This window comes from Rutidosis leptorrhynchoides, chromosome 4 (assembly GCF_046630445.1).
Source record: "Rutidosis leptorrhynchoides isolate AG116_Rl617_1_P2 chromosome 4, CSIRO_AGI_Rlap_v1, whole genome shotgun sequence".
In the NCBI taxonomy this organism is placed as follows: domain Eukaryota; kingdom Viridiplantae; phylum Streptophyta; class Magnoliopsida; order Asterales; family Asteraceae; genus Rutidosis; species Rutidosis leptorrhynchoides.
This window is the reverse complement of record NC_092336.1, coordinates 367,715,078-367,738,262: the sequence shown is the minus strand read 5'-3', so window position 1 is coordinate 367,738,262 and position 23,185 is coordinate 367,715,078. Positions and strand designations below refer to the sequence as shown.

The 23,185-nt window shown below is 32.7% G+C and overlaps 1 pseudogene; it reads right to left on the bottom strand.

Moving 5' to 3' along the window:
- The window catches only part of LOC139841819 (uncharacterized), a 61,795-nt pseudogene that overhangs the window by 12,582 nt on the left and 26,028 nt on the right, over positions 1-23,185 (bottom strand).

Sequence of the window (23,185 nt, the reverse complement as noted above, 5' to 3'; positions counted from 1 at the left end):
TATATTTATTATACTGGTTAAGTAATGAGTTGTCAAAAGTGATTCTAGATATTTATAAAAGTTATATACGTTTTAATAATAAAGTTCTTTTTAAACTGAAAACGTCTTTGTACGTTTGAAAATAGATTAATAGAATATTATGGAAACCAATTCTCCACTAACTTTTATCTAACTTTCGTAAATGACACTTTTTTTTTTTTTTTTTAAATAGCTTTACAAATTATTCTGAATATCGTTAAGAGGAATAGATTTTCTCAAATCATAGTGGACCTCTCAACAGAGACTTGTAATCATAATTCAATGTTTCTGATAATTCAATCATTTAATATATTTTTTTTAAATTTCGTCGAAAATCATATTGAAACAAATACGTTCGTGTAAAGTATTATATGTTTAATACTTTATTAATATTCTCAAGTTATAATATATATATACATATACATATCTATTTATATATAACGGTTCGTGAATCGTCGGAATTTGGTCGAGGTTATAATGAATGTATGAACACAGTTTAAAATTCTTGAGATTTAACTTAACAAACTTTGCTTATCGTGTCGGAATAATATAAAGATTAAAGTTTAAATTTGGTCGGAAATTTCCGGGTCGTCACAGTACCTACCCGTTAAAGAAATTTCGTCCCCGAAATTTGATAGAGGTCGTCATGACTAACAATGAGAATGTTATTATAACGATTATAGAGTTTTATCATGTTCAAGAAGCATAGATAAAATAATTCGATTACTCGAAGCGTGTGAGTGAAGTTATCGTAAATGAATGAAATAAGATAATAGTGATTCGTCGTATCTTTTGACGTCATCACGATTGATCTCTGAAAAGAAAATCTTTCTAATCTATATTAGATTTGATTATTCGGTGATTAAGGAAATTATGATCCTCTTCGAATTAATGCAATAATCCATTTTGATTTCTCTGTCGGATATTTCACTATAAATCCACCTCCTTTGTTTTCTTACAACTCACACCTTCTCAACTCATATTTTAAAGTATTTGTCAATATGCTTCATCCAGTTCTGATTCTTGATATACTCCTCACTTTCATGTCTGTCGCTCTTCTTTTTCATCTGCCTCCGGAAGAATCTATTTACTTCTACTATACTCTTGGTTTTATAGTGTTTTTAGTTCTCTCCTGTCTTTATATTGCTATATGCATTGATATATACGGTTTGTGATTTCTGGGTTGTTGTTGGGTTTTATATCTTCCCTTATATTTCAAAGTCCTTGCTTCTTCTATAATCATTGTCATCCACATTTAATGCTCTCTTCAATTTGCTATGATTTATACTCCCATTTCTAGTTCGGAGCTTTGTCCTTTCGTTTCTCCTTCTTGAGATTAAGCACTGCTTGTAATGGTTCAGAATTCGCAGATATAAATTTCGGAATGAACATTGTTAATGTTCTAGGAAGGAAATTGTAATGGCACGATCTTGACTTGTCAAATTACCAGAATACCTCAGAAAAGGCCGAATCATCAAGAAATATTTTCTTGATATTTAGAGATCAAAGAGAATACAAGAGTCGTGTAACATAGCACATGATGACGTTATGATCTGTGAATCATCATGTTCCATTTAGAAACTCAGCATGAATTACTGTAATATAATCACGTTGATCAAGTGTCATTATATTATACTAACTCATGCTTCAGCTCCCAACACTTCTTCAAGAATATTCCTATTTTAAACTCGAATGTTTCAGAATTTAGAAACTAAAATAGTTTCTTTTATGATATAATACAGATAGCGCGAAGAGGTAAATAATTTCAGATAAGAATAATTATAAAAATATATTCAGAAGTATGGATGATATTTATAATGAAAGATACGATGATATCTTAGAATGTCTAATATTAGAGGATGATGAAGGATATTGTCCGCAGGGGTTTAGAGTCAGGAGCAAGGTATTCGTTAATGACTTCAGCAACTACTGAATCATTTGGATTCTTTGAAGGCAGGTTCAGCCTTTGTGATTTGTCCACAGCCTCCTTCATACTTTGCTCAATCCGTTTTCCAGTTCCAAAGCTTCTCTTTTTCTGAGCTTTGCCAATATACTATCCTTTATCATCCAACTTTTTACTGTTAAGGTCGTTTACAGTTTTTGCTGCTTCATCAGCATTTTTCAAAATTTCGAGAACTGGTTCGCAGTTTAGGGTGTTTTTCAGAAATTTCTCATTCAAAGAATGTAAGTCTTGGAGGTAGACGTTGTATGTATATGTAATTGTTGATGTAGACATGCTGCGAGGTTTCAAAATACTGATTGATGATTCTCAATAATTGGTATGACAATTCTTGTTATAAGGTACGAATGAGTATATGATAGGGTTTCGATAATTATAATGATTTTTTTTTTTGGAAAGTCAAAGATCAGTGAAGTTGTTGGTAAGTTTATTGCTAATGTGGTGAATATAAACGATTCTCCGGTAATGTTGGCGAAAGGGCAACGTATCTATCGAAGTTATAATAAGACTGTTTTGATTGAGAAGTCGAAGTTGACTTGCCGGAGCTGTGACAAAACTGTCTATTTTGAAACGGAATTGGAAAGTTATTTTAGCTAGTAAATGCCAAAGGGTCTAACATGGATACGTGTCGAACTATGACTTGGGTTTTGAGAGTTTTTCAGGTGTATAACTGTGGGTAACATGTGGTTGGATCATCATCTCGATTGTTCCTTAGTTGAAGTGTCTTCAGGAATTTCGAAGGGTTTGAGCACATATTGTAATCGTTAATACATATGATGTTCTAACACAGTTTTGAAGTCAAAGTATCGCTTTGAAAGATATAGGAATCTAAGAGTGATGATACTGGTTATATTTCGAATTGAATTATGCGATTTTAAAATCAGAATATGTAATTGAATTTGAATGAGTATGATTGTTTCGATTTATATGAAAGAATGGATATTGTTGCGAAAGTAGGGAGTATAGTTGATGATTGCTGAATCAGTTTCGAAAAATGTAATATAGTAATTGTGAATTTATATATCTCTCGGGTATTACCTACCCGTTAAAAAAAAATTTCACAATTAATATTTTGTACAAAAGAAGTTTATTACAGTCTTTATGAAAATATATGTGTATATTTCCTTTAGATGTAATATAGATTTATGAGTTAATATTAAATTAAACTCATTTGTTTTATGGTTGGAACTAGAATTGAGTAATCAATAAAACTTTATAAATTGCATAAGTATTTCTTCAATAATATTGAAATTATGAATCATTACTTTGTTATTTGTTGGTTTTCGTGAAATTCTTGTGAACTTCGCAAGGTACGAATGATGTTATTTGAAAAGTTTCGAGTACATCGATGATGAAAGTGTAAAATCAAACATATATTCGAATAATACACTTGATTTATTATGAATTGGAATTTTATTGAATTGAGACAGAGATTGTAATTAACGATGGTTAAGTTGCGGACGAAGGACGTACATCATTGCATATTTGTAATATGAATTAACTGAGTAGTTAAGATTCACACATAATAGCTTAGTACGGGAAGATTTATTATGGTTTAAAAATTTATACATATAAAATATACATATAAATCTTTCGATTGGAAATGAGTTAATACTTCATAACTCGTTGATACAATATATTTGTTGTTGATTCGTAATGATGTCCACAATGATTCTTGAACTGACAGAGTTTGTGATGTTACAGGTGCTGTTGATTCTGACGATACTAACGGCACTGACTGTGTTGATGATGCTACGGTCCTGTTGATGTTGTTGGTAAAACAATTCTAGCTTGTAAATCGTACACCATTTTCGATCAAAGTTTCTACTGTACCATCTCCGTTCACTCATCCGATTTACGGTCAGAATTAAATAATCTCTAAGATTTTGGAGATTACATAACTGCCGCAGAGATATCTCTTCAATGAAGTTTATGAATTAATACTTCATCGCTTGTTGTTGTTGATATTCCTGGATATTTACAGGGCGTATGACGTTGATGTTTGAGATACAGATTGTGATGTTTCGGTGTGGGATGTGGATGTTGTTGTTGGTGGTGGTGATGGTACTGTTGGTGTTGCTGATGGTGGTACTGTTTATGTTGCTGGTGCTGCTGCTGGTGTTTGTAACCTTTGCACCATATTCTCCAAAGCCACTACCCGAGCGCGAAGCTCGTTGACTTCTTCTATTGCACAGGGGTGATTGTCGGTTCGGACGAGCGGATAAATAAAATCTAGAATTTGGTGTAGTATGTAATCGTGATGAGATACTCTAGAAATAAGAGAGAAAATGGTGTTTCGTATAGGTTCGCCGGTAAGTGCTTCAGGTTCTTCGCCAAGAGGGCAATGTGGTGGATGGAAGGGATCACCTTCTTCTTATCTCCAATGATTAAGGAGACTACGAACCCATCCCCAATTCATCCAGAATAGATGATGACTAATTGGTTGATCCATTCCGGTCACACTGCTTTCAGAACTTGAGTGGGATTCCATTTCAGAATCCGAGGGACTTGAACTAATGACGAATTCCATTTCGTACGATTGAATAAAGAATTTTTCGATATGAAATGATTTTCCGGCTATCGGGTGGTACTCTAATTATATAGAGCAAAAGGTTTCGTAGATTACGGAGGAATTTACGGAATATGTCAGTCAAAGTTTACAGTAACAGATACGCTAAGATATGAATTAGCAGATACGCTAAGATATGAATTTTATCTATACACTATTCATGCAATCAATGCAATAAGATGTGTCTAGACTAAGAATGATAAGTAGGTAATTTTCGACAAAAATGATAAGCAAAACTTTTGACATGCAGACACGGTCGAAGTCCAGACTCACTAATGCATCCTAACGACTATCAGTTAGACACACTAATGCAGACCTGGTTCGCTAAGACCACCGCTCTGATACCAACTGAAAGGACCCGTTCATATACATTATAAACGATTCACAATAGTTGATTACATCGCGAGGTATTTGACCTCTATATGATACATTTTACAAACATTGCATTCGTTTTTAAAAGACAAACTTTCTTTACAACGAAAGTTGACGGCATGCACACCATTTCATAATACATCCAACTATAATTGGCTTAATAATAATCTTGATGAACTCAATGACTCGAATGCAACGTCTTTCAAAATATGCCATGAATGACTCCAAGTAATATCCTTAAAATGAGCTAATGCACAGCGGAAGATTTCTTTAATACCTGAGAATAAACATGCTTTAAAGTGTCAACCAAAAGGTTGGTGAGTTCATAGGTTTATCATAACAATCATTTCAATATATTAATAGACCACAAGATTTCTGTTTATAAATATATGTACACTCGCAAGTGTATAAAAGTATTCTATAAGTTGTAGGCACCCGGTAACAAGCCTTAACGTTCATGTTTTACCCTCTGAAAGTACACCAATCAGGTGTGTTATATAAACCTCGAAGTACTAAAGCATCCCATAGTCAGGATGGGGTTTGTCAGGCCCAATAGATCTATCTTTAGGATTCGCGCCTACCGTACATAGACAAGTAGTTTAATGTTACCAAGCTAAGGGTATATTTCTGGTTTAAACCCACATAGAATTAGTTTTAGTACTTGTGCCTACTTCGTAAAACATTTATAAAACAGCGCATGTATTCTCAGCCCAAAAATGTATATTGCAAAAGCAATTAAAAAGGGAGAAAATGAAACTCACCATACTGTATTTCGTAGTAAAAATACATATAACGTCATTTAACAAGTGCAAGGTTGGCCTCGGATTCACGAACGTATCAATATTGAGATTCAATATTGCAGGAAAGTACGTAGATGCAACGGAGATGATAAACACTAGATTGACCTCACGAGCATACCCATGAACCATACCCATCACCTCCATAGCTATAACCCATAATTTCCTTAGCTTCGACTTATTCAAAAAAACTATTTTGAAATCACTCGGACAGCACTCTATCGTAATATTTTATGTATACTAATAATATCTTGAAATAATACAGAGCAAATATATATATATATATATATAAATCGATTGAGAGAGTTTAAAAAAATATATTTTCAAGTTTCTATGAAATAATGAAACCTATTGAATTCTATTTATAATAGATTTTTGAATTATTAAAGTGAATTATTAAAGTATGAATTATTAAAGTGAATTATTAAAGTATGAATTATTAAAGTGAATTATTAAAGTATGAATTATTAAAGTGAATTATTAAAGTATGAATTATTAAAGTGAATTATTAAAATATGAATTATTAAAGTGAATTATTAAAGTATGAATTATTAAAGTGAATTATTAAAGTATGAATTATTAAAGTAAATTATTAAAGTATGAATTATTAAAGTGAATTATTAAAGTTAAAGTAAAGTAAAAGTAAAGTAAAGGTAAAGTTAAAGTATAGTAAAAGTATAAAAACTATGTATGTGTAATACGCGTATAAATATATATAATATTAATTTGAATCGTTATATATATTTAATGAAATAAAATATAAATATCGTTATATTTATTATACTGGTTAAGTAATGAGTTGTCAAAAGTGATTCTAGATATTTATAAAAGTTATATACGTTTTAATAATAAAGTTCTTTTTAAACTGAAAACGTCTTTGTACGTTTGAAAATAGATTAATAGAATATTATGGAAACCAATTCTCCACTAACTTTTATCTAACTTTCGTAAATGACACTTTTTTTTTTTTTTTAAATAGCTTTACAAATTATTCTGAATATCGTTAAGAGGAATAGATTTTCTCAAATCATAGTGGACCTCTCAACAGAGACTTGTAATCATAATTCAATGTTTCTGATAATTCAATCATTTAATATATTTTTTTTAAATTTCGTCGAAAATCATATTGAAACAAATACGTTCGTGTAAAGTATTATATGTTTAATACTTTATTAATATTCTCAAGTTATAATATATATATACATATACATATCTATTTATATATAACGGTTCGTGAATCGTCGGAATTTGGTCGAGGTTATAATGAATGTATGAACACAGTTTAAAATTCTTGAGATTTAACTTAACAAACTTTGCTTATCGTGTCGGAATAATATAAAGATTAAAGTTTAAATTTGGTCGGAAATTTCCGGGTCGTCACATCATCTATCCTGGTTATGTGTATTACATATGTATTACATGAAATATTATCCAAGATTTTTGAAACTCCTATAATTCATACTCAAACGTATATAACTCCCTGTTATATCACGAACCTATATGTCTTATGCCTTTATGCATCAGTTTGCGAACCGGGAAATGTCATTGGGTTATCACAGTATACGAATTGAAAGTCTTTAATCGAAAGATTATTAGATTACATACTTATCATTTTATAATCATGACACGTCATACTGCCATTATTAGAGTATAGACAAATCATATCTTAGCATATCTATTCCCAATAGACCTTGTCTAACACTTTTCCTAAATTTCCTCCGTAAATTACGGAAATCTTTCTGCTATATATACGTATTCAAGGAGATGAATATATCATTCAATATTCAACACCCATTTCATATCAAACCCTATTCCAAACACATAATATGGATTTCTCACCTAATTCCTCAAGTTCTTCTAGCTCCAAAGATAGCGTGACAGGAGCACACCCACCGATCAATTACCGTGATTTCTTTAGAAAATGGGGATGGGTTCACGAAATACTCACCCTATGGAGAAATGAAGAATGTACTCCTTATCACGAGCCAAACTTACCACCAAACGTCGGAGTACTCGATCCTCTTACTGGCGAACCTGTTCGCAATACCGTTTTCACTCTTTTCGCAAGGATTTTCCGCCTCGAAGGTCGACTCGATGTAACCAACGACAATATTCGTCCTCTACTCTCGAATTCTAACCAGAAAGGGTTATTAGAAGAAGTTAGAAGACTTCGAACTAAATATCAAGAATTGACAAACCTTACAGAGGAATGGGTAGAACAAATCCATAGACTCGAGCGTAAAGTAGAAACCCTGGAGGAAATAGTGCGCGATTTGGTAGCTAGGCTCACACTTACTAACCAAGTACCACAAGCAGCACCAACAGCAGCACCAGAACCAGCACCAGCACCACCAGTACTATCAGCATCACCACCAACAGCATCAGCTTCACCAACAACAACATCAGCATCCCACGTCTCAACATCATAATCGGTACCTCAAACATCGACATCATACGCCCATAGATACTAAGGAATATTAGTAATAATGAGTTAAGATGTACTGACTCATTCTTCCTGAAGAATTATATATGTATACTTTATATATATATGGTTTGGAACAATAATAAATCTTTTCGTACTAAACTATTACGTGTGAATCTTAACTAGTATGTACTACTTGGTTAATTCATATCACTAATACGCTATGATGTACATCCTTCGTTAATGACTTAACAATCATTAATCACTGCTTCAGTACAATAAACTCCATTTCATAATAAACTAAGTGTATTATTCAAATGCATGTGTGATTTTACACTCCTATTTTTCGATGTACTCGAAAATTTCTCGAAAACATCATTTGTGCCTTATGAATTTCACAAGAAATCCACGAGAATCAACATCATTTACGGAGGTATATTAATAACAATGAACGATGAAGTATTGATTCATAACTTCATTAAAGAAATATTCCGCGACGATTATGTAATCTCTAAAGTTTTGGAGATTATTTATTCTCGTTTCAACCATAAATCAAATGAGTTTAATATTATATTAACTTATTAAATCCATAATTACATCTGAAGAAAATATATATGTATGTATATTTTCATAAAGATTGTATTTAAAAATTCTTTTGTACAAACTGTTAATTGTGAAAATATTTTAACGGGTAGGTAATACCCAAGAAATATCTAACATTCACATTAATATATTACATTGTACATTCTTCAAAATCCTTGAAAACATATCAGATTGATAATCAATGATTCAGATCAGTTAACCTTGAGAATGCTGATGAAGCAGCAAAAGCTGTAGATGGCCTTAATGACCAGAAACTTGATAATAAAGAATTGTGTGTTGGAAAAGCTCAAAAGAATATCTGGTATTGAAAGACGGATTGAGCAAAACATGAAGGAGACCAAGGACAAATCCCAAGGACTAAACCTATAACCAAAGAATCTAGATGATTCGATTTCTGAAGGAAATCACAGAAGATCTTTTTACGCATTCTAAATCCTTACAGAAGAATTTCTTCATTATCCATCGATTTTAGAAATTCTAAAATATCATCATATCTTTCGTTATAAATATCCTCGATATTTCTAAAGATATCTTCATAACGATTCTTGTCCGCAATTAATTATCTGTTTGCAATATCTTTATTACATCATAAAGGAAAACTGTTTAAGTTTCTATATTCCGTAAAATTTAAATTCAAATTTTGAATGATTTGAAGTAGTGTTGAGAATTGAAGCATGAGTTAGTATAATATAATGACGTCAGGCCAACATGATTATATTATAGTAAGTCATGCTAAATTTTTAATGGAAGATGATGATTCATAGACTTTATAATCATCATTTGCCATGTTACACGACTCTTACATTCTACTTAATCTCTGAACATATCAAGCAAATATATTCTTGATAGTTCTATCCTTAGTAATTCTGGTAATTTACCAAATCAAATCGTGATATTACGCTTAGAACAGTAGGTCCATTCGAAACTTCATACCTACAAATTCTGGACCATTACTCGCTTTACTTAGAGTCGAGAGGAGAATAAAAAGGCAAAGAGCTCCGACATATAAGGGAAAATATGTAGCCCGATAACGATACCGAAATTACAAACCGTGTATATCAATACGTATTGCAACGTAAAGACATGGGAGAATTAAAAACACTATAACCCCAAGGTAATAGTAGAAGAAAACAAATTCCTCTAGTGGTAAATGAAAAAGAAGAATGACTGAAATGATAGTCAGAAAAATATCCAGGATAAGAACTGGATGGAGCATTCTCACAATCTTTGGAAGTATGAATTGAGGAAGAAAGTATAGAAGTGGTGAAGATAATGAAACGGAAGAAGCTAATTTATAGCAAAATTCCAAACACAACAATTGAAGCAATTCACCTCATTTAATCAAAGAAAATTTCAAATTCCTTAATTACCGGAGAATCAAATCTTATGGATTACGAAGATTTCCTTTAATCCCTTGAATTCCAAAAATCAATCGTGACTACGTCAAAAGTTAAGGCGAACATTTAATTTCTCATTCACTCTTTTACAATAGCTTCGTTTATACACTTCCTATAATCAAATCGTTTTATCCATATTATTCAGTAGTGATAAAACTTTATTTTTTCAACTTATATTCATCATTACAATATTCTTGTTGTAAACAATGATGATCTCTATCAAACTTCATGACTATAATTTTCATGAACTACTCTCTGTTTTGTCTACCCTAATATTGTGACATAAACACTCAAAGTTTTAAATAAGCTCAATACTATTCATAACACATTTCATGTGTTCAGTTTACTAAAATGCTCGTATAACACCATCATCCCTTTTGAGGATAACCAAGTCAAATGACACTCTTATTAATCCTTTAGATAACCTCCGCATTAATGATAAAATGCACTTTATAGAAGAACTGTAAGAAATTAGGGTTCGTATTATTTAAATGCATGAAACAGAACAATATTCTATCCGTTGGAATTCACGAAAGGCCCCGAACCTACCTGGGAACGTGAAGACCAGATAAAACGTAAATATCCTCGTTTAGGTACGAACAACGCTGATTGATGGCAAAAACTAAATTTCGGGACGAAATTTCTTTTAACGGGTAGGTACTATAACAACCCTCACTTTTCGACTTCCGATTTTACTAAAATACCTAGAGTTGTTATATACGAATAAATTTAACGTTGACCGAATAAACGTACGCTTAAAATAAATAATATAATTATAAATATTATAAATAAGATTATGATATATAATATAACATAATTACATCAATGAATATATATATAATATTTATATTACTTTTGTTATTTAGTTAATAGAATATATAATTAACTAAATAATACATAATATTATAACATTTATAAAACTAATAAAAACTATAAATTAATAATCATAAATTTTAATTTTTATAAAAACTAAATATAATAATAATTTTTATATAAAATTCGTATTTAATAATTAAACAAATATAGAAATAAAATGTTAAATGTTCTTAGAAATATATTAAACAAATTTTTTTTTTAGAATTTTATACAAAAAAAAAATCAAAACTATATCTACTTTTAATAAATAAATACAAAAATACAAACTACTTTTTCTTTTAAGATTTACTTTTAATAAAAATACAAACTACTTTTATTTTAAGATTTACTTTTAATAAAAATACAAACTACTTTTTCTTATTTTAACTTTTAAGATTTACTTTTAATAAAAATACAAACTACTTTTTATTATTTTAACTTTTAAGATTTACTTTTAATAAAAATACAAACTACTTTTTCTTATTTTAACTTTTAAGATTTACTTTTAATAAAAATACAAAATACTTTTTTTATTTTAACTTTTAAGATTTTACTTTTAATAAAAATACAAACTACTTTTTCTTATTTTAACTTTTATGATTTTACTTTTAATAAAAATACAAACTACTTTTTCTTATTTTAACTTTTAAGATTTACTTTTAATAAAAATATTAAATACTTTTTCTTATTTTAACTTTTAAGATTTTACTTTTAATAAAAATACAAACTACTTTTTCTTATTTTAACTTTTAAGATTTTACTTTTAATAAAAATACAAACTACTTTTTCTTATTTTAACTTTTAAGATTTACTTTTAATAAAAATACAAAATACTTTTTCTTATTTTAACTTTTAAGATTTTACTTTTAATAAAAATACAAACTACTTTTTCTTATTTTAACTTTTATGATTTTACTTTTAATAAAAATACAAACTACTTTTTCTTATTTTAACTTTTAAGATTTACTTTTAATAAAAATACAAAATACTTTTTCTTATTTTAACTTTTAAGATTTTACTTTTAATAAAAATACAAACTACTTTTTCTTATTTTAACTTTTAAGATTTAACTTTTAATAAAAATACAAACTACTTTTTCTTATTTTAACTTTTAAAATTTACTTTTAATAAAAATACAAAATACTTTTTCTTATTTTAACTTTTAAGATTTTACTTTTAATAAAAATACAAACTACTTTTTCTTATTTTAACTTTTAAGATTTACTTTTAATAAAAATACAAAATACTTTTTCTTATTTTAACTTTTAAGATTTTACTTTTAATAAAAATACAAACTACTTTTTCTTATTTTAACTTTTAAGATTTACTTTTAATAAAAATACAAAATACTTTTTCTTATTTTAACTTTTAAGATTTTACTTTTAATAAAAATACAAACTACTTTTTCTTATTTTAACTTTTAAGATTTTACTTTTAATAAAAATACAAACTACTTTTTCCTATTTTAACTTTTAAAATTTACTTTTAATAAAAATACAAAATACTTTTTCTTATTTTAACTTTTAAGATTTTACTTTTAATAAAAATACAAACTACTTTTTCTTATTTTAACTTTTAAGATTTTACTTTTAATAAAAATACAAACTACTTTTTCTTATTTTAACTTTTAAGATTTACTTTTAATAAAAATACAAAATAATTTTTCTTATTTTAACTTTTAAGATTTACTTATTTTATTTTAATTTTTTTTACCTAACATTTTCAACTATAAATACCACATACATTTCTCATTTCAAACTTACACCTTAATCTCTCATTTCTCTTTTAAAGAACTACTTCTAGTTGATATCTCGGTCACTTACTTGCTTTACTTTCCTTTCTTGCGTGGAATACTTCAACTGCTATTTAAGGTGAGTTTCATTTGCTCCCTTTTTATATATATTTTTGGGCTGAGAATACATGCGCTGATTTATAAATGTTTTACGAAATAGGCACAAGTACTAAAACTAATTCTATGTGGGTTTAAACCAGAAATATACCCTTAGCTTGGTAACATTAAACTACTTGTCTATGTACGGTAGGCGCGAATCCTAAAGATAGATCTATTGGGTCTGACAAACCCCATCCTGACTATGGGATACTTTAGTACTTCGAGGTTATTTTAAACACACCTGATCTGGTGTACTTCAGAGGGTAAAACATGAACGTTAAGGCTTGTTACCGGGTGCCTACAACTTATAGAATGCTTTTATACACTTGCTAGTGTACGGATATTTATGAAACTGAAATCTTGTGGCCTATTATTATAACGGAAATGATTGATTTTGATAAACTAATGAACTCACCAACCTTTTTGGTTGACACTTTAAGCATGTTTTGTCTCAGGTGACGAATAAGATGATTGCCATGATTGCTACCTGATGAATTGAATGCTGCTACATGGAGTCTTCATTTCATTACATTTACTTTGCATTAAGACTATTATTATTATTTCAGTTTAAATTTGATGTAAAACTTTTAATGCTTCCGCTGTTTTATTAATAAATGTTTTATTCAAAATGTCTCATATAGAGTCGTTCTCGTTTATACAACTGTGATTTGATATAATTAGTCACAAATACCCTAGGCCCTAATTTGGGGGTGTGACACCTTTGTTCCCGGTACGGCGGTTGCTTAGCTGTCAAGTAAATATCTTTTCCATAATTATACCCGTGATTCGGGGGAGTCAGTTATGGATGAGATTAACGTGATCTGGGACGGTTCTAGAATTAGGGTTTGCCTATAAATACAAACCCTAATCATCGTTTACCGGACACAGCACATTACGTAACCATCGCATACGATACACATTACGTAAAACAGCATCATCCAGTATCTTTTCAAGGTCAACAGGTTAGTCTTCTGTAAGCTAGTACCTACGACCTTATTTGGGGCCTCTTGATCGACGACCGTTATCGAAGGTGGACTTAATCACTTGGCCACCCCGCCAACATCATCATGTCGACCAGGGTTATTCACGGTAGCCGGACCGGAGAGCCACGTTCTAAGATCCTTAAACCCCTCTTTACGTATTGAGCAGGCATATTTTACCCCACGGTTAAAATATGCATGATCAAGTGGTGCTTTCATTGAGAGTCGAATTAATTCAAGACTGTTTAATTGCTTTTTCTTTTAAGGTTTTGAATTGTATGACTCGTTATTTACAAAATTTTTGAATTTTTTCTTCAACAGTATCATGACTTCCAAGGAATCATCGGAACATACCCAAACAGATGTTCAGAACGCACCGTCTGGTAGTCAACATACACCGGTTATGACTACGGAGGCCGCTACTCAGGCGGGATACACGATATAACCTCCACCTATATCCGGCGAACCCTTTCAGAGGTACAAGCCGATATATTCAGACGGGGTCACACCGCCAAGAGCAAACTCACCAGTCACAACCACGCGGCTGGACTTTTTGTCAGTGGATCCAAGGGTCATCTTTGCAGGCACTGGTGGTGGAACAACGGGGCCGCATGTAGTTTGCTGCGGCCAGGTACCTATTTACAGTACCACTGTTTCAATACCTCTGCATACGCAGAGCATTCAACAGAATTCGTCACTTACACCGTTGCAACCTTGGCAACCACCGCGCCCAGTTTCACAATTTTTAACTCCTGCGAATGCGCAGGCGCTACTTAATAGTTGGGGATTTGGGGTCATCCCAGATGCGAACTCTCATTGGGCGCCGTTAACAGCGCAGCAGCAAAGCACAGCGCACACAGTTGGGCTTTTAAGTGTGTATCCTCAAGTTTCGCAGGTATCTGCGCCACAGGTTTCGCTTCCTTTACAGCCACCTGTGTACTCTGCGTCTTCAAGTTATCCCTCTTTTCCAATGCAGCAGCCTTGGTTATATCCGCAGACGCAGGGTCAACCTTGGCAAAATGTTCAAGGGCAGGCAAATCTTGCAAGTCAATTCATGCAGGCCGCACCTCCTGATATGGTTCACTTATTTTCACAACCTGACTTTGTTCAGGACATGATGAAGCGTTTCTTTGCAAATTTGAAAGGGGATCCTGTTAAACTGAAATGCCCCGTTCTTATTGATTAAAAACGTTCCATATTAATTGATTTCGTTGCGAGGTTTTGACCTCTATATGAGACGTTTTTCAAAGGCTGCATTCATTTTAAAACAAACCATAACCTTTATTTAATCAATAAAGGTTTAAAAAGCTTTACGTAGATTATCAAATAATGATAATCTAAAATATCCTGTTTACACACGACCATTACATAATGGTTTACAATACAAATATGTTACAATAAAATAAGTTTCTTGAATGCAGTTTTTACACAATATCATACAAGCATGGACTCCAAATCTCGTCCTTATTTAAGTATGCGACAGCGGAAGTCTTAATAATCACCTGAGAATAAACATGCTTAAAACGTCAACAAAAATGTTGGTGAGTTATAGGTTTAACCTATATATATCAAATCATAATAATAGACCACAAGATTTCATATTTCAATACACATCCCATACATAGAGGTAAAAATCATTCATATGGTGAACACCTGGTAACCGACATTAATAAGATGCATATATAAGAATATCCCCATCATTCCGGGACACCCTTCGGATATGATATAAATTTCGAAGTACTAAAGCATCCGGTACTTTGGATGGGGTTTGTTAAGCCCAATAGATCTATCTTTAGGATTCGCGTCAATTAGGGTGTCTGTTCCCTAATTCTTAGATTACCAGACTTAATAAAAAGGGGCATATTCGATTTTGATAATTCAACCATAGAATGTAGTTTCACGTACTTGTGTCTATTTTGTAAATCATTTATAAAACCTGCATGTATTCTCATCCCAAAAATATTAGATTTTAAAAGTGGGACTATAACTCACTTTCACAGATTTTTACTTCGTCGGGAAGTAAGACTTGGCCACTGGTTGATTCACGAACCTATAACAATATATACATATATATCAAAGTATGTTCAAAATATATTTACAACACTTTTAATATATTTTGATGTTTTAAGTTTATTAAGTCAGCTGTCCTCGTTAGTAACCTACAACTAGTTGTCCACAATTAGATGTACAGAAATAAATCGATAAATATTATCTTGAATCAGTCCACGACCCAGTGTATACATATCTCAGTATTGATCACAACTCAAACTATATATATTTTGGAATCAACCTCAACCCTGTATAGCTAACTCCAACATTCACATATAGAGTGTCTATGGTTGTTCCGAAATATATATAGATGTGTCGACATGATAGGTCGAAACATTGTATACGTGTCTATGGTATGTCAAGATTACATAATATACAATACAAGTTGATTAAGTTATGGTTGGAATAGATTTGTTACCAATTTTCACGTAGCTAAAATGAGAAAAATTATCCAATCTTGTTTTACCCATAACTTCTTCATTTTAAATCCGTTTTGAGTGAATCAAATTGCTATGGTTTCATATTGAACTCTATTTTATGAATCTAAACATAAAAAGTATAGGTTTATAGTCGGAAAAATAAGTTACAAGTCGTTTTTGTAAAGGTAGTCATTTCAGTCGAAAGAACGACGTCTAGATGACCATTTTAGAAAACATACTTCCACTTTGAGTTTAACCATAATTTTTGGATATAGTTTCATGTTCATAATAAAAATCATTTTCTCAGAATAACAACTTTTAAATCAAAGTTTATCATAGTTTTTAATTAACTAACCCAAAACAGCCCGCGGTGTTACTACGACGGCGTAAATCCGGTTTTACGGTGTTTTTCGTGTTTCCAGGTTTTAAATCATTAAGTTAGCATATCATATAGATATAGAACATGTGTTTAGTTGATTTTAAAAGTCAAGTTAGAAGGATTAACTTTTGTTTGCGAACAAGTTTAGAATTAACTAAACTATGTTCTAGTGATTACAAGTTTAAACCTTCGAATAAGATAGCTTTATATGTATGAATCGAATGATGTTATGAACATCATTACTACCTTAAGTTCCTTGGATAAACCTACTGGAAAAGGGAAAAATGGATCTAGCTTCAACGGATCCTTGGATGGCTCGAAGTTCTTGAAGCAGAATCATGACACGAAAACAAGTTCAAGTAAGATCATCACTTGAAATAAGATTGTTATAGTTATAGAAATTGAACCAAAGTTTGAATATGATTATTACCTTGTATTAGAATGATAACCTACTATAAGAAACAAAGATTTCTTGAGGTTGGATGATCACCTTACAAGATTGGAAGTGAGCTAGCAAACTTGAAAGTATTCTTGATTTTATGAAACTAGAACTTTTGGAATTTATGAAGAACACTTAGAACTTGAAGATAGAACTTGAGAGAGATCAATTAGATGAAGAAAATTGAAGAATGAAAGTGTTTTTAGGTGTTTTTGGTCGTTGGTGTATGGATTAGATATAAAGGATATGTAATTTTGTTTTCATGTAAATAAGTCATGAATGATTACTCATATTTTTGTAATTTTATGAGATATTTCATGCTAGTTGCCAAATGATGGTTCCTACATGTGTTAGGTGACTCACATGGGCTGCTAAGAGCTGATCATTGGAGTGTATATACCAATAGTACATACATCTAAAAGCTGTGTATTGTACGAGTACGAATACGGGTGCATACGAGTAGAATTGTTGATGAAACTGAACGAGGATGTAATTGTAAGCATTTTTGTTAAGTAGAAGTATTTTGATAAGTGTCTTGAAGTCTTTCAAAAGTGTATGAATACATATTAAAACACTACATGTATATACATTTTAACTGAGTCGTTAAGTCATCGTTAGTCGTTACATGTAAATGTTGTTTTGAAACCTTTAGGTTAACGATCTTGTTAAATGTTGTTAACCCAATGTTTATAATATCAAAATAGATTTTAAATTATTATATTATCATGATATTATGATGTACGAATATCTCTTAATATGATATATATACATTAAATGTCGTTACAACGATAATCGTTACATATATGTCTCGTTTCAAAATCATTAAGTTAGTAGTCTTGTTTTTACATATGTAGTTCATTGTTAATATACTTAATGATATGTTTACTTATAATAATATCATGTTAACTATATATATAACCATATATATGTCATCATATAGTTTTTACAAGTTTTAACGTTCGTGAATCACCGGTCAACTTGGGTGGTCAATTGTCTATATGAAACCTATTTCAATTAATCAAGTCTTAACAAGTTTGATTGCTTAACATGTTGGAAACATTTAATCATGTAAATATCAATCTCAATTAATATATATAAACATGGAAAAGTTCGGGTCACTACAGTACCTACCCGTTAAATAAATTTCGTCCCGAAATTTTAAGCTGTTGAAGGTGTTGACGAATCTTCTGGAAATAGATGCGGGTATTTCTTATTCATCTGATCTTCACGCTCCCAGGTGAACTCGAGTCCTCTACGAGCATTCCATCGAACCTTAACAATTGGTATCTTGTTTTGCTTAAGTCATTTAACCTCACGATCCATTATTTCGATGGGTTCTTCGATGAATTGAAGTTTTTCGTTGATTTGGATTTCATCTAACGGAATAGTGAGATCTTCTTTAGCAAAACATTTCTTCAAATTCGAGACGTGAAAAGTGTTATGTACAGCCGCGAGTTGTTGAGGTAACTCAAGTCGGTAAGCTACTGGTCCGACACGATCAATAATCTTGAATGGTCCAATATACCTTGGATTTAATTTCCCTCGTTTACCAAATCGAAAAACGCCTTTCCAAGGTGCAACTTTAAGCATGACCATCTCTCCAATTTCAAATTCTATATCTTTTCTTTTAATGTCATAGTAGCTCTTTTGTCAACTTTGGGAGGTTTTCAACCGTTGTTGAATTTGGATGATCTTCTCGGTAGTTTCTTGTATAATCTCCGGACCCGTAATCTGTCTATCCCCCACTTCACTCCAACAAATCGGAGACCTGCACTTTCTACCATAAAGTGCTTCAAACGGCGCCATCTCAATGCTTGAATGGTAGCTGTTGTTGTAGGAAAATTCTGCTAATGGTAGATGTCGATCCCAACTGTTTCCAAAATCAATAACACATGCTCGTAGCATGTCTTCAAGCGTTTGTATCGTCCTTTCGCTCGGCCCATCAGTTTGTGGATGATAGGCAGTACTCATGTCTAGACGAGTTCCTAATGCTTGCTGTAATGTCTGCCAGAATCTTGAAATAAATCTGCCATCCCTATCAGAGATAATAGAGATTGGTATTCCATGTCTGGAGACGACTTCCTTCAAATACAGTCGTGCTAACTTCTCCATCTTGTCATCTTCTCTTATTGGCAGGAAGTATGCTGACTTGGTGAGACGATCAACTATTACCCAAATAGTATCAAAACCACTTGCAGTCCTTGGCAATTTAGTGATGAAATCCATGGTAATGTTTTCCCATTTTCATTCCGGGATTTCGGGTTGTTGAAGTAGACCTGATGGTTTTTGATGCTCAGCTTTGACCTTAGAACACGTCAAACATTCTCCTACGTATTTAGCAACATCGGCTTTCATACCCGGCCACCAAAAATGTTTCTTGAGATCCTTGTACATCTTCCCCGTTCCAGGATGTATTGAGTATCTGGTTTTATGAGCTTCTCTAAGTACCATTTCTCTCATATCTCCAAATTTTGGTACCCAAATCCTTTCAGCCCTATACCGGGTTCCGTCTTCCCGAATATTAAGATGCTTCTCCGATCCTTTGGGTATTTCATCCTTTAAATTTCCCTCTTTTAAAACTCCTTGTTGCGCCTCCTTTATTTGAGTAGTAAGGTTATTATGAATCATTATATTCATAGATTTTACTCGAATGGGTTCTCTGTCCTTCCTGCTCAAGGCATCGGCTACCACATTTGCCTTCCCCGGGTGGTAACGAATCTCAAAGTCGTAATCATTCAATAATTCAATCCACCTACGCTGCCTCATATTCAGTTGTTTCTGATTAAATATGTGTTGAAGACTTTTGTGGTCGGTATATATAATACTTTTGACCCCATATAAGTAGTGCCTCCAAGTCTTTAATGCAAACACAACCGCGCCTAATTCTAAATCATGCGTCGTATAATTTTGTTCGTGAATCTTCAATTGTCTAGACGCATAAGCAATCACCTTCGTTCGTTGCATTAATACACAACCGAGACCTTGCTTTGATGCGTCACAATAAATCACAAAATCATCATTCCCTTCAGGAAATGACAATATAGGTGCCGTAGTTAGCTTTTTCTTCAATAACTGAAACGCTTTCTCTTGTTCATCATTCCATTCAAATTTCTTCCCTTTATGCGTTAATGCAGTCAAGGGTTTTGCTATTCTGGAAAAGTCTTGGATGAACCTTCTGTAGTAACTAGCTAGTCCTAAAAACTGGCGTATGTGTTTCAGAGTTTTCGGGGTTTCCCACTTTTCAACAGTTTCTATCTTTGCCAGATCCACCTTAATACCTTCTTTGTTCACTATGTGACCGAGGAATTGAACTTCTTCCAACCAAAATGCACACTTTGAAAACTTAGCGTACAATTCTTCCTTCCTCAATACTTCTAACACCTTTCTCAAATGTTCACCGTGTTCTTGGTCATTCTTTGAGTAAATAAGTATGTCATCAATGAAAACAATGACAAACTTGTCAAGGTATGGTCCACACACTCGGTTCATAAGGTCCATGAACACAGCTGGTGCATTAGTTAAACCAAACGGCATGACCATAAACTCGTAATGACCGTAACGTGTTCTGAAAGCAGTCTTTGGAATATCATCTTCTTTCACCCGCATTTGATGATACCCGGAACGTAAGTCAATCTTTGAATAAACAGACGAGCCTTGTAGTTGATCAAATAAGTCGTCGATTCTCGGTAGTGGGTAGCGGTTCTTGATGGTAAGTTTGTTCAACTCTCGGTAGTCGATACACAACCTGAATGTACCATCTTTCTTCTTGACAAACAAAACAGGAGCTCCCCACGGTGATGTGCTTGGTCGAATGAAACCACGCTCTAAAAGTTCTTGTAATTGGCTTTGCAGTTCTTTCATCTCGCTGGGTGCGAGTCTGTAAGGAGCACGAGCTATTGGTGCAGCTCCTGGTACAAGATCTATTTGAAATTCAACAGATCGATGTGGGGGTAATCCCGGTAATTCTTTCGGAAATACATCGGGAAATTCTTTTGCAATGGGAACATCATTGATGCTCTTTTCTTCAGTTTGTACTTTTTCGACGTGTGCTAGAACAGCATAGCAACCTTTTCTTATTAGTTTTTGTGCCTTCAAATTACTAATAAGATGTAGCTTTGTGTTGCCCTTTTCTCCGTACACCATTAAGGGTTTTCCTTTTTCTCGTATAATGCGAATTGCATTTTTGTAACAGACGATCTCTGCTTTCACTTCTTTCAACCAGTCCATACCGATTATCACATCAAAACTCCCTAACTCTACTGGTATCAAATCAATCTTAAATGTTTCGCTAACCAGTTTAATTTCTCGATTCCGACATATATTATCTGCTGAAATTAATTTACCATTTGCTAATTCGAGTAAAAATTTACTATCCAAAGGCGTCAATGGACAACTTAATTTAGCACAAAAATCTCTACTCATATAGCTTCTATCCGCACCCGAATCAAATAAAACGTAAGCAGATTTATTGTCAATAAGAAACGTACCCGTAACAAGCTCCGGGTCTTCCTGTGCCTCTGCCGCATTAATATTGAAAACTCTTCCGCGGCCTTGTCCATTCGTGTTCTCCTTGTTCGGGCAATTTCTAATAATGTGGCCCGGTTTTCCACATTTATAACAAACTACATTGGCATAACTTACTCCGACACTACTTGCTCCGCCATTACTCGTTCCGACACCATTTGTTCCTTTCGTTCTATTAACCCCTGGTCCGTAGACTTCACACTTCGCCGCGCTATGACCATTTCTTTTACACTTGTTGCAAAATTTGGTGCAGAACCCCGAGTGATACTTTTCACACCTTTGGCATAGCTGCTTCTGATTGTTGTTGTTGTTGCGGTTATTATTGTTGTTGGGATGATTGTTGTAGTTGCTGTTGCTATTGTTGTTGTTGTTATTGTTGGGCCGTTTGTTGTAGTTGCGATTGATGTTGCGATTGTTGGGATAATTGTTGCGATTATTGTTGTAATTGCTGTTGTTGTTGTATTGGTGATTCTTATCTCCGTTTTCCTCCCACTTTCTTTTGACTTGCTTCACATTGGCCTCTTCAGCAGTCTGTTCTTTAATTCTTTCTTCAATCTGGTTCACTAGTTTGTGAGCCATTCTACATGCCTGTTGTATAGAGGCGGGCTCGTGTGAACTTATATCTTCTTGGATTCTTTCCGGTAATCCTTTCACAAATGCGTCGATCTTCTCTTCCTCATCTTCGAATGCTCCCGGACACAATAGGCACAATTCTGTGAATCGTCTTTCGTATGTGGTGATATCAAATCCTTGGGTTCGTAACCCTCTAAGTTCTGTCTTGAGCTTATTGACCTCGGTTCTGGGACGGTACTTCTCGTTCATCAAGTGCTTGAATGCTGACCACGGTAGTGCGTACGCATCGTCTTGTCCCACTTGCTCTAGATAGGTATTCCACCATGTTAACGCAGAACCTGTGAAGGTATGCGTAGCGTACTTCACTTTGTCCTCTTCAGTACACTTACTTATGGAAAACACCGATTCAACCTTCTCGGTCCACCGTTTTAATCCGATCGGTCCTTCGGTTCCATCAAATTCCAAAGGTTTACAGGCAGTGAATTCTTTGTAGGTGCATCCTACACGATTTCCTGTACTGCTAGATCCAAGGTTATTGTTGGTATGTAGCGCAGCCTGTACTGCGGCTATGTTTGAAGCTAGAAAAGTACGGAATTCCTCTTCATTCATATTCACGGTGTGTCGAGTAGTCGGTGCCATTTCCTTCAAAATAGTCAAATGGAACAAGTTAATCATACAGAATATTAAGAGTAGTTAATAGTATTTCGTAGCATAATATGAACTCATTTATAAAAGCTTTTTCTTCATATTAGCGTTTTATAAGTTTAAATTCGGGTAGTACCTACCCGTTAAGTTCATACTTAGTAGCTAATATACAATTCAACTACTACAATTCTATATGAAAAACTGATTATAATAATATTTCGCGTTCAAACTTTTATACAATATTTTACAAACTTACAATACCGCTTATTTTACATAAAGCATGAAATATAGCA